An 11,935-nucleotide genomic window follows, 5' to 3' on the forward strand; every position below is an offset into this window, starting at 1 on the left:
AGGGGCTGCCCAAAATGGACTAGGAGGTCCATATATAGCAGGGGGCTAGGGTTAGAGGGGGGTTAGGAGGGGTTTGGAGCCTCCGATCGAAATCCGACGGATCTGATCGCGAGGGGGGGTTGGCAGGCCTAGGTGGGCTGTGAAGAGAGGTTGGGCTGAGTGGAGAGAAGAGAGAGAGAGAGGCCCGGCGGTAGTTTTGAAAGCCGAAACGTCCGACGATTAAACCGGCAACGGTGCCGCTACGGATGACGGTTGGGCTATCAAACGGACTCCGAATGCGATGAAACTTGGCAGACGGACTGTCTACACTATAATATGACCGCACGACAAGTTGCAACCCATTCCGAGAACATTTTTATGCCACTTATAAAATAATATTACGGAGGTGCCGCGGGCGCGTGCGAGTGTGGTCGGGCTCAGAACAAACAACGGAGAGAACCGGGGAAACCCAAACGGATGCAAGTTTTATGAAAACATATGGATGCGATGCACATGATGCTATGAGATGAGATGCATAACAAGAACAAAATGCAAAACAAACAAAAAAACCCAACCATGAAGGAAATATCATATAGCATCTCCGAAAAAGGCAAGAGTCGGAGTTACGAATATGGAAAGTTGCATCCGGGGCGTTACACCATATCAGGATGTTTTGGATCTTCAAAGACAGGTGGTTGTGCAACATATACTTCTTCTTCAATCTTGCCATTTAGAAATGCACTCTTTACATCCATTTGATATAGCAAGATGTTGTAATGATTAGCATAGGCTAGCAGTATGCGAATAGCTTCAAGCCTAGCAACAGGAGCAAATGTTTCATCGAAGTCAATTCCTTCAACTTGAGTATATCCTTGAGCCACAAGACGAGCTTTGTTTCTGACAACTTGACCGTGCTCATCTTGCTTGTTTCGATATATCCACTTTGTTCCAATAATGTTATGCTTGCGAGGGTCAGGTCGCTTGACAAGTTCCCAAACATTATTCAGCTTGAACTATTGAAGTTCTTCTTGCATGGCTTGAATCCATTCAGGTTCCATAAAAGCTTCAGCAACTTTCTTGGGTTCTGATATTGACACAAATGAAAAATGCACACAGAAATTTGCTAGTTGTGTTGCTCTTGAGCGAGTGAGCGGACCAGGTGCATTGATGCTGTCAATAATCTTCTCTATTTGAACTTCATTTGCAACACGAGGATGAACATGACGAAGATTCTGCTCTAGCTGATCATTGTCATCATTGGGAGAATTGTCTTCGGTCTGAGCATTGTCTTCAGGTTGATTTGGTGCAGAGATGATAAGTTCCTCTTCAGGCTGTGCTTCAGAGGGCACGATCTCACTAGTTCCCATCAACTTCATAGATTCACAGGAAGGAGCTTCATCAAGTGTACTTGGCAGAATTTCTCTTTGTGAACCATTGGTTTCATCAAATCGCACATCCACTGTTTCAACAATGTTGTAGTGGAAGAGGTTGAAGACTCTGTAAGAGTGCGAATCCTTTCCATAGCCAAGCATGAAGCCTTTGTGAGCTTTGGGTTCAAATTTTGACTTGTGATGGGGATCCTTGATCCAACATCTAGCACCAAAGACTCTGAAGTAGCTGACATTTGGCTTCTTGCCAGTGAGGAGCTCATAGGATGTTTTGCCCAGAAGCTTATGGATGTAGACACGGTTGATGATGTGACAAGCTGTATCAATGGCTTCAGGCCAAAACTTTCTTGGTGTCTTGTACTCGTCAAGCATTGTTCGAGCCATCTCAATGAGGGTTCTGTTCTTGCGCTCTACAATGCCATTTTGCTGAGGTGTGTATGGAGCAGAAAATTCATGAGTGATTCCCATTGTATCCAGATAAAGATCAAGCCCGGTGTTCTTGAATTCAGTGCTGTTATCACTACTGATATGCTTGATCTTGACACCATAGTTGTTCATTGCTCAATTGGCGAATCGTCTGAAGACATCTTGTACTTCAGTCTTGTAGAGAATTATGTGCACCCATGTGTATCTTGAGTAGTCATCAACAATGACAAAGCCATAGAGACACGCCATTGTTGTGAGGGTGGAGTAGTGGGTAGGTCCAAATAAGTCCATGTGAAACAGCTTGAAGGGTTGAGATGTTGTCATGATTGTCTTCGAGGGATGCTTGGCCCTTGTCATCTTTCCAGCTTCGCAGGCACCACATAGATGATCTTTCTTGAACTTGACACCTTCGATGCCTATGACATGCTTCTTTTTGACGAGAGTATGCAAGTTCCTCATGCCAGCGTGCCCCAACCTTCGATGCGAGAGCCAGCATTCTGAAGCTTTAGCAAGAAGACATACGGCAAGTTTTGGACCTGCTGAGAAATCTACCATGTATAGATCACCTTTCCTATACCCTTCAAAGACTAGAGATTTGTCAGATTCCATTAGTACAAGGCAACCATATTTTCCAAATATCACAATCATGTTTAAGTCACAAAGCATTGAGACAGACATTAAGTTGAATCCAAGCGATTCAACAAGCATCACTTTATCCATGTGTTGATCCCTTGAGATTGCAACTCCCCCTAGACCCAATTCTCTGCCTTTACCAGTGTCAGCAAATGTGATTTTACTCTTGTCGGATGGACATAAGGTTGAGTCCATGAGAAGACTTTGATCACCAATCATATGATTAGTGCATCCACTGTCAATAATCCATTCTGAAGCTTTTGGTGACATGCCCTACAGTGTAGTTAGGAGGATAGGCTTCACAAGGTATGTTGTGAAGCATAAGCATTTTACACACACATGGATTATCACAGTTTAGATCAAGATTAGCACACAGTATGACAAATAAGAGATTCATATGTGGAATTCATAGTAAGTCATTTTATCATGCATCCCTTTATGTTTTAGGTCCCCAGCAATTATATCGGACGCCATTGATTGCTGGCTAGAGACCACATTCTGCAAAAGAGAGTTAGTTCTTCTTCACCACCCACATTTTCAGGGGTGGCTTAGAAGCAATGAGTCTAAGTGCAGCATCTGAGAATTTCGGCTTTGAAGCCCTAGCAAGTAGCCTTGCAGGAGATGAATGATACTCATGTGAATAAGCAGAGAAGTTCTTAGTTCTATGAACATATCGATTTGAAGACACACGCTCATATTCATGAGTCTGAGTATGATTTCCCTGCAAAACATTGGCGTTAGGGTGACTCAAGTGAGTCCTGTGTTCGCAAGTAGCCGTTGGACCATATGATGCCTTTGGTCTGGGGTTTGTCTTCTTCACTGGTGGTTTCATGATGACATTCACTGGAAGATTCTCAAGGCAGCTTTTGGGTACCCAGATCTTCTTCATAGGAGGTCCATTCCTGCAGTTAGTACCAATATACCTGGCAAACACTTCACCATTCCGACTTTTGAATAGTTTATAGTTTGCATCAAAGGATTCATCAACAATAATAGGATTAGCATAGGTAAATCCAGATAAAGTGGATGGATCCACTGAAGGTTCCTTTGCAGCAACCCATGTGGTTTTGGGATACTGCTCAGGCTTCTAGTAGGAACCATCAGCATTCATTTTCCTCTCGAACCCAACACCCTCTTTCCTAGGGTTTTGGTTCAGAATCTGCTTTTTGAGGACATCGCAAAGAGTCTGATGTCCCTTCAAACTTTTGTACATCCCTGTTTCAAGCAATGTCTTCAACCTAGCATTTTCATCAGCAATACTAGTGGTATCCTCCGTAGAGGGGTTAGTAACCACATCAGTAGTTGAAGACAATGAAACAGCAGCAGCAGTGGAACATTCAGCAACAGATGTAGCGTTATCATGCTCAATGCATTTTAAACATGGTGGTTCGAATTCATCCTGAGCGGGACTGATATGTTGAGCGCGAAGTGACTCATTCTCTGCTTGAAGATCTTCATGAGTCGCTTTCAATTTCTCAAGCTCTTGCATCCTTTGAAGATAATCATAGGAGAGCTTTTCATATGTGGTTGAGAACGTATCATGAAGATTTTCAAGTTCTTGGTACTTAGCATGAAGATTTTTTATGTCTTCTACTAAGGACTGTGAACGTGTCATTTCCGCATCCAACAGGTCATCGCTTTTGTCTAACAATTTTTGAGTATGTTCCATAGCCCTTTGTTGTTCAGTTGCAATTTTAGCAAGTGTTTTGTAGCTGGGTTTGGATTCACAATCAGAGTCATCTTCACTTGAAGTTTGAAAGTAAGCATCGCGAGATTTTACCTTGGCACCACGTGCCATGAAGCAGTAGGTGGGAGAAGAATCGTCTTTGTCATTAGCTTCAGCGTTGGTGTGGACGTCATTGTCTTCAGTGTTGAAGATGGACTTGGCGACATAGGCTGTGGCTAGTGCCAGACTTGCAATGCCAGGGTCAGACTCCTCACCAGACTCCACCTCCGCCTCCTCCGAAGTAGACTCCTCCTCTGAATCCATTTCCTTGCCAACAAAAGCACGAGCCTTGCCAGATGAGCTCTTCTTGTATGATGAAGACTTCGAAGAAGATTTTGAGAATTTCTTCTTCTTCTTGTCATCAGAATCATATTCCTTGCTCTTCTTCTTCTTCTTCTCATTGTCCCACTGTGGACACTCAGATATGTAGTGACCAGGTGTCTTGCATTTGTGGCAGGTTCTCTTCTTGTTGTCATGAGTGGAAGCTTCATCATTTCTTGAGCTGGATCGTGAAGACTTTCTGAAGCCCTTCTTCTTGGTGAACCTCTGGAACTTCTTCACAAGCATGGCAAGTTCCTTTCCAATGTCTTCAGGATCGTCAGAACCGCAGTTAGATTCTTCTTCTTCAGATGAGGAAACAACTTTTGCCTTCAAAGCACGAGTTCGGCCATAGTTGGGGCCATAAATATCTCTTTTCTCAGAAAGCTGGAACTCATGTGTGTTGAGCCTCTCAAGTATATCAGACGGATCGAGTGTGTTGAAGTCAGGACGTTCTTGTATCATGAGGGCAAGGGTGTCAAAAGAGGTGTCAAGTGATCTCAGCAGTGTCTTGACAATTTCATGCTTGGTGATCTCAGTGGCGCCGAGAGCCTGAAGCTCATTTGTGATGTCGGTGAGGCGATCAAACGTGAGCTAGACATTTTCATTGTCGTTTCTCTTGAAGCGATTGAAGAGATTGCGAAGAACACTGATCCTCTGATCTCTTTGTGTAGAGACGCCTTCATTGACCTTGGACAGCCAGTCCCAGACTAGCTTTGACGTTTCCAGAGCACTCACACGGCCATACTGTCCTTTGGTCAGATGACCATTGATGATGTTCTTTGCAGTCGAGTCCAGTTGAATGAACTTCTTGACATCAGTGGGGGTGACACCTTCACCAGTTTTGGGAACGCCGTTCTTGACGACATACCAGAGGTCGACATCAATGGCTTCAAGATGCATGCACATCTTATTCTTCCAGTAGGGATATTCAGTTCCATCGAACATGGGGCAAGCAGCGGAGACCTTGATTATCCCTGCAGTCGACATAGCTGAAACTCCAGGTGGTTAAACCGAATCACACAGAACAAGGGAGTACCTTGCGCTGATACCAATTGAAAGTGCTAGTTATCGACTAGAGGGGGGTGAATAGGCAATTTTTAGGAAAGTCTTCAAAACATGGAAGTTTCAAAGACAAACGATAGAAACAACCTAATTGATATGCAGCGGAAGATAAACTACAACAAGCAAGCCATAATCAAGTATGCAATAGCATTAATGTTTGAAGATTAATAGCAGCTAGGTAGTAGGATCAGGATGGAAGATAGTATGAAGCCAATCGACAATAGTAGTCAAGCAATGAAGTCAATTGGATAAAACAATAAGCAATGACTTCACGAAGACAAACTCAAAGTAAAGGAGGGAAGAGATAGAACCAGTTGCTTGTTGAGGACACAGGATTTGTTGGACCAGTTCCAGTTGCTGTGACAACTGTACGTCTGGTTAGGGAGGCTGAGATTTAACTCAGAAGACCATGTCTTCACCTTATTCCCCTTGAGCTAAGGTAACTTAGTCCTCGCCCAATCACTCTGGTAAGTCTTCAAGGGAGACTTCCAAACCTTCACAGACTTCGTTCACTCGGCAATCCACAATGACTCTTGGATGCTCAGAACGCGACGCCTAACCAGCTGGAGGATACACAGTCCTCAAGTGTAATAACTCTTCAGGTCACACAGACAGAAAGACTTCAGTGATGCCTAACACTCTTTGGCCCTGGGTGTTTGGGCTTTGTCCTCGCAAGGATTTCTCTCCCTCAAATGCTTCGAGGTGGGTTGCTCTCAAACGACAAAAGCCGTATTCAAACTCTGAGCAGCCACCAATTTATGGTGTAGGGGGTGGGCTATTTATAGCCACCAGGCAACCCAACCTGATTTGTCCAAAATGACCCTGGGTCACTAAGGAACTGACATGTGTTCCAACGGTCAGATTTCAAACACACACGACAACTTTACTTGGGCTACAAGCAAAGCTGACTCATCCAACTCTGGATAAGATTTGCTCTCATTGTCTTCGCTCAAAGACATAGGATTTGGGTTGAGCATCACTTCAGTCACTCTGACTTAGTTCACTTGGACCCCACTTAACAGTACGGTCGTTCCTATGACTGAACAAAGAAGAAAGGAAACGACGAAACCACACAGTCTTCGTGCTCCATTGTCTTCACGTAATGTCTTCTCATGTCATAGTCTTCAATATGAATATCTTCTCATACCACCATTGTCTTCAATGTCTTCATACATTTTTAGGGGTCATCTCCGGTAGGTAAACCGAATCAATGAGGGACACTACCTGCGTTATCCTGCAATTCTCACAAAAGCATTAGTCCCTCAACCAACTTTGTCGTCAATACTCCAAAACCAACTAGGGGTGGCACTAGATGCACTTACAACACCGGTATGACGGAAACTAGGGCGGCAAGAGTGGAACAAAACACCAGGCATAAGGCCGAGCCTTCCACCCTTTACCAAGTATATAGATGCATTAATTAAATAAGAGATATTGTGATATCCCAACATAATCTTGTCCCTCATGGAGCAATCTTCAACTGCACCTGCAACTAGCAATGCTATAAGAGGGGGCTGAGCGAAAGCGGTAACTTAGCCAAACAATGGTTTGCTAGGAAGGTGGGTTAGAGGCTTGACATGGCAATATGGGAGGCATGGTAAACAAGTGATAGGTAGCGCAGCATAGCGATAGAATGAAGCAACTAGCAATCAAAGATAGAAGTGATATCGAAGGTAATGGTCATCTTGCCCGAGATCCCGCAAGGAAGAAGAACGAGTCCATGAAGAAGACAAACGGATGTAGACAAACGGATCCTCACAATCGCAACGTAACCGGAACTATCAAGGAGAAGTGCAATCGGAAAGAAGCAAACGACATAGTAAACAACCATCACATAAACATGGCATGATGCACAATCAAGTATGATGCATGTCCGGTTTAATGAGCAAGGCATGGCAAAGCGCAACAAACAACACTACAAATTAAGTGGAGCTCAATATGCAACGAGTTGCATATTGACAAAACACCACATTCAATTTATTTAGTTCGCTCTTGTTTATGTATCGAACAATATTAAATGTTATTAAACATGGCAAGGGGTGAAGCACAATCAAACTACCTATCTAGGCAAGTTTAAATGAGGTCGGAACAACAAACAACAATTCCGGAAAATCCTCATGTCCATATTTTGAATTAGCTACTGTTCTTCCCAAAAACATATTTTAATATTGTTAAACAGTAGAACAAAGTGCACCAAGTTAATCTATGCATTTTTCCACCCCATTTACATATAAAGTTTATTAAAATTGGAGCTACGGTTATTTAGTTATGAAATAAGGCATTTTAGCATGTGATTTAAGCAAATTAAACAAACATCATTTTAGACATTTCAAACATGGATGAAAATTGAATATTATGAAACTAGATGAAAATCTAAGCATTTTACATGTTTAAATCATTTTAATCCGTTGCACCATTTGTGAGTTATTAAATGCATGATCTAGAGGGACTTTTCTGTAAACCAGTAAACTCTGGATAATTAGCTAAAATCATTCCGCGGAAAAAACATGAATCGGGCCAAAACTGATTGGGCCAGCAGTGTACATGAGAGGGGCTGGAGGGGCTGCTCACCCATGGGCCAAGCCCAGGTCGGTGGAGATATGGCCCGAAGCAACGAAGGGATGAGGATCGCGCGTGTGCCCGCACGCACGCACTTGAGGGAGGCGGTCAACGCGCCTGGGACGAGCGGGCGAGGCAGGGATCGAGCAAAGCCCCTCTGCTCGATGCAGAGCGAGCAGGGCGCTGCTCAATCCAGCGAGGACGGGCGAAGGGGCGCTGGATCCGGGCGACGGCAGGAGGGACTTGGAGACGGCGAGGCAAGCGAAGGCGGCAGCGCCAGGTAGGATCTGGGCAGAGGCGAGGGACTTGGCGCTCGAGACGGACAGGAGGGCGCCATCCTTGTCAGGAACTGTTGAAGACGACGGCGACAGGGAGAGAGAACTACGTGTGAGAGAGAGAGAGAGCAGAAAGTAGAGGAGGCAGGGAAGGAGGGCGGCGACGGGACCTGCTGGTCAGGTGGTCGTCGGTGGAGCTGCTGCTCACCTAGTCGACGACGACGACGAGGCCGCCGGAGGCGTGGGTTGGAGTAGAGGAGGAACGGGCGGCGCTTGAAGGAGGCCAGCGGAGGAAGGGCATCTTAGGCGCATTCGGGGTCGCCAACGACGAGCGCCGTGGGGCTCGGCTGCGGCTCTGTGGTGCAAGGGGACGAGGGAGGGGACCTGCATCTGTTGCTGCGGTGGCACTCGGGAAGCAGAGGAGGCGATTGCCTCGGGCACGCCTAGACGACGAAGATGCAGGAGACGCGCACGGGGAGGCGGCTGCTGCATGGAGGCTCAACGAGGGGTGGATTGGGTGCTCGGGGTCGGAGAGAAGGAGCTCGGGCTCCTGTTGGTGGGTGGAGGAAAACGAGGAGAAGGGGATCTCGAGGTGGATTGAGACCGGGTGGTGGCGGCACGATTGGACTGATGGGACAAGCCTCCTGAAGATTAGGGTTGGTCTACTTTATATAGCGAGTGTATTTTTGGGTAGGGGCTACCTCGTCCCTCCGATCACAATCAGACGGTCAAGAAATAAATAGGTAGGGGGTCTAAATAAGAAAATGGGGATGTTATATAGATGTTTGGGGATGATCTGAATGCAACGATGATGACTGAGTGGTTGGGTTCGGGTAAGTTTCGGACACGCGCAAGGGTGCTGCGAGCTGGCAAGAGAGGTTTGGTGGTCACGGTCAAGAGGGAAGCGAAAAACTGATTGGTCTCGGAACGGTCAACGAAAGCAAGGGGGGACGCGGCAACTACGAACGGGTGCAAGCTTTATGAAAACATGTAGATGCAGTGCGCATGATGCTATGAGATGAGATGCATGACATGAACAAAATGCAAAAGAAAAGACAAAAATCCAACCACGGAGGAAATAACATAACACATAGCCGGAAATGGCAAGAGTTGGAGTTACAAATATGGAAAGTTACATCCGGGGTGTTACAACACTCCACCACTACAAGAGGATCTCGTCCCGAGATCTAGGATGGCACCGAAGAGAAACGAAAGAGGAAGAGAAGAGGAAAAACTAAGTTGCTTCTTTGACAAATGAGTGAAACCAAAGAACCTTAGAGATTGCAAAAACTTGAAAGAAAGAAAACAACGGAGACGAAGAAGATTACAAACAGTATGTTGGACAAGAGGAACAAGGAATATGATAAGAGCCAAGAGCTTAGGAGGAAAGATAAATTTTGAAGCCACTTCGGTTAAAATTAACTGGACAAGGAATAAGAATTAAGAATACGGGCAGCACTCCGATTGAAAAGAAACGCAAGACTTGCTAAGATGAAATAACTTGAAAAGAGGACACGACACTCCAGTTAAATGGATGAACATGAAAAGAACATGATCCTCAATACGAGAAGATGAGTGAAGAGAGCAACATCACCATGCCTCCGGAAGAAAAATAGAAGATAGATCATTGGAATAACAGAATGGAGAAGAAAATGCCAACTTCATCCACAATTGAGCTTGGAAAGCACCCTTCCAAGAAGGTTATAACGGAGTTGTTGGAAAAACAACAACGAAACGAATAAGCTTGTAGTGGCTTCTGGAAAACTTCTCAAAATTGAGGCGAAATTCTGCCACTACGGAAACAAATAATACAATTGATAACACCAATGAGATGAAAAACTTCTTCGACCAAGATCATAGAGAGATAACTTGGACCATTGATAATCACCACAATAGCAACATTCCTGAGGGAAGGCTTTAGGTGAAATATGACACAAGATAACTCCAACGAAGAGATTAATGGATTTAAAATACCTCATTCTTGACAACTTGAATCACCAAGGGAAATTGTCAAGTGTGACATAACACCATCTCAAAAGATAAGGTAGAAAGAATTGCATTTCGGAATGCAAAATGAAGAATGCTTGAACGCCTCAAAACAAAACATGTGTTGGGCACCATGTTTATTTTAGAGTATAGCTTGGCGGGTCATAACTTCGAGAGAAATCTTGAAGAACAATTGAAGAATGAAGAGAATCCTTGATGAACCACTATGTAGAGCCTCAATGAAGAACTCCGGTAATAAAAGGATGATAAAAAGAAAGAGAAGTTGAAAACACAAGGTGAAGCCTTGCGATGATTTAGAAGGAGCTACGCGACGAGATAATGCGGAAAACTTGGAACTCCGAAAAATAAAAGATGAAGCATCTCGAACCGAGAAATGTGACATGATGAATAACTCTGGAAAGAAGAAACTAGATCACTTGGATGAAACAATAATAAGAATTACGTTATGTGTATCCTTCACCAATTTAAATTGATGACAAGCAACGGATTTGGCATACTACTTATTCTTCTTGAGGGACTAAGAATAGAGATGGCGCAAACTTGAGAAGGTATTGATGGAACCACCCGTGGGATTTGGAAACAACGAATGAATTGATATGATAACAAAGGAAGTGAAATCTTGAACGAACCACCGTAAAAATAGGAAAAGAGAGTAGCAAGGGCACAATTCACAGGAAAGAATTAGAAAACGAATGAAGATACTTGAAGGGATTTAGATACATGAGAACAAAGAGAACATGAAATGATTAGAGGATATTTGAACGATTCACGGGTAAGATTTGGAGAATGATAGCTACACGTTGAGATTGAAGAATTATGACATGATGGCCTTCAGAGGAAAGAAATGGAAACAACTCATGAAATGCTCCGGATGGTAAGAAAAGAATTCTCACAATCGAAAACAATTATGAGAAGATGGCATCAAGCTTGAACTATGCCTCTTTGGAAGAACGGGTAAGGATTTAAGAGGAACTCTTCTTCGGCCTTCAAAATCCAAGAATGACGATGAGAAACACCACCATGAATTATTGAGATACTCTGGGAGAATGAAAAAAACAAAGAGGTTGAGCCAACAATGAAAAATAATTTGAAATCGATCTTGGAAAACAACTGACCGATGAAATTCATTCTTACGTCAAACTTCGAAAAGAATTTGGGAATGGCTCCGGGAAAATTAGAAGAGTCAAGTAAGATCCTGGAAAAGACCTGTGGGTTAGGGCCCACTCGAAAGAAACATCATTGAAGGATTGCTTGAAATAGAGATTGCATCGATAGAATTAAATAGCTTGAATGAGAGAAAAACCTTGAAGTAACTCGAACGGATTAAGAATGGAAACATGATTCTTCTGAGATATCTTGAGCACTCCGGATAAGAATAGAGAGAGGTGAACAATTAAGAGGTGCACCGACATGGAAAAACATTTGAAACGAGGAAAGGGATATGATCAACACCGAAAGCTTGAATTAAATCCACCGAAGATGAAAAATAACGAATAATGGTGAACTCAAAGCTCCGTTAGTATCTTCCTGAGAATCACCGGATAAGAATATTGACGGGA

Source organism: Triticum dicoccoides, chromosome 6B (assembly GCF_002162155.2).
Source record: "Triticum dicoccoides isolate Atlit2015 ecotype Zavitan chromosome 6B, WEW_v2.0, whole genome shotgun sequence".
Lineage (NCBI taxonomy): Eukaryota > Viridiplantae > Streptophyta > Magnoliopsida > Poales > Poaceae > Triticum > Triticum dicoccoides.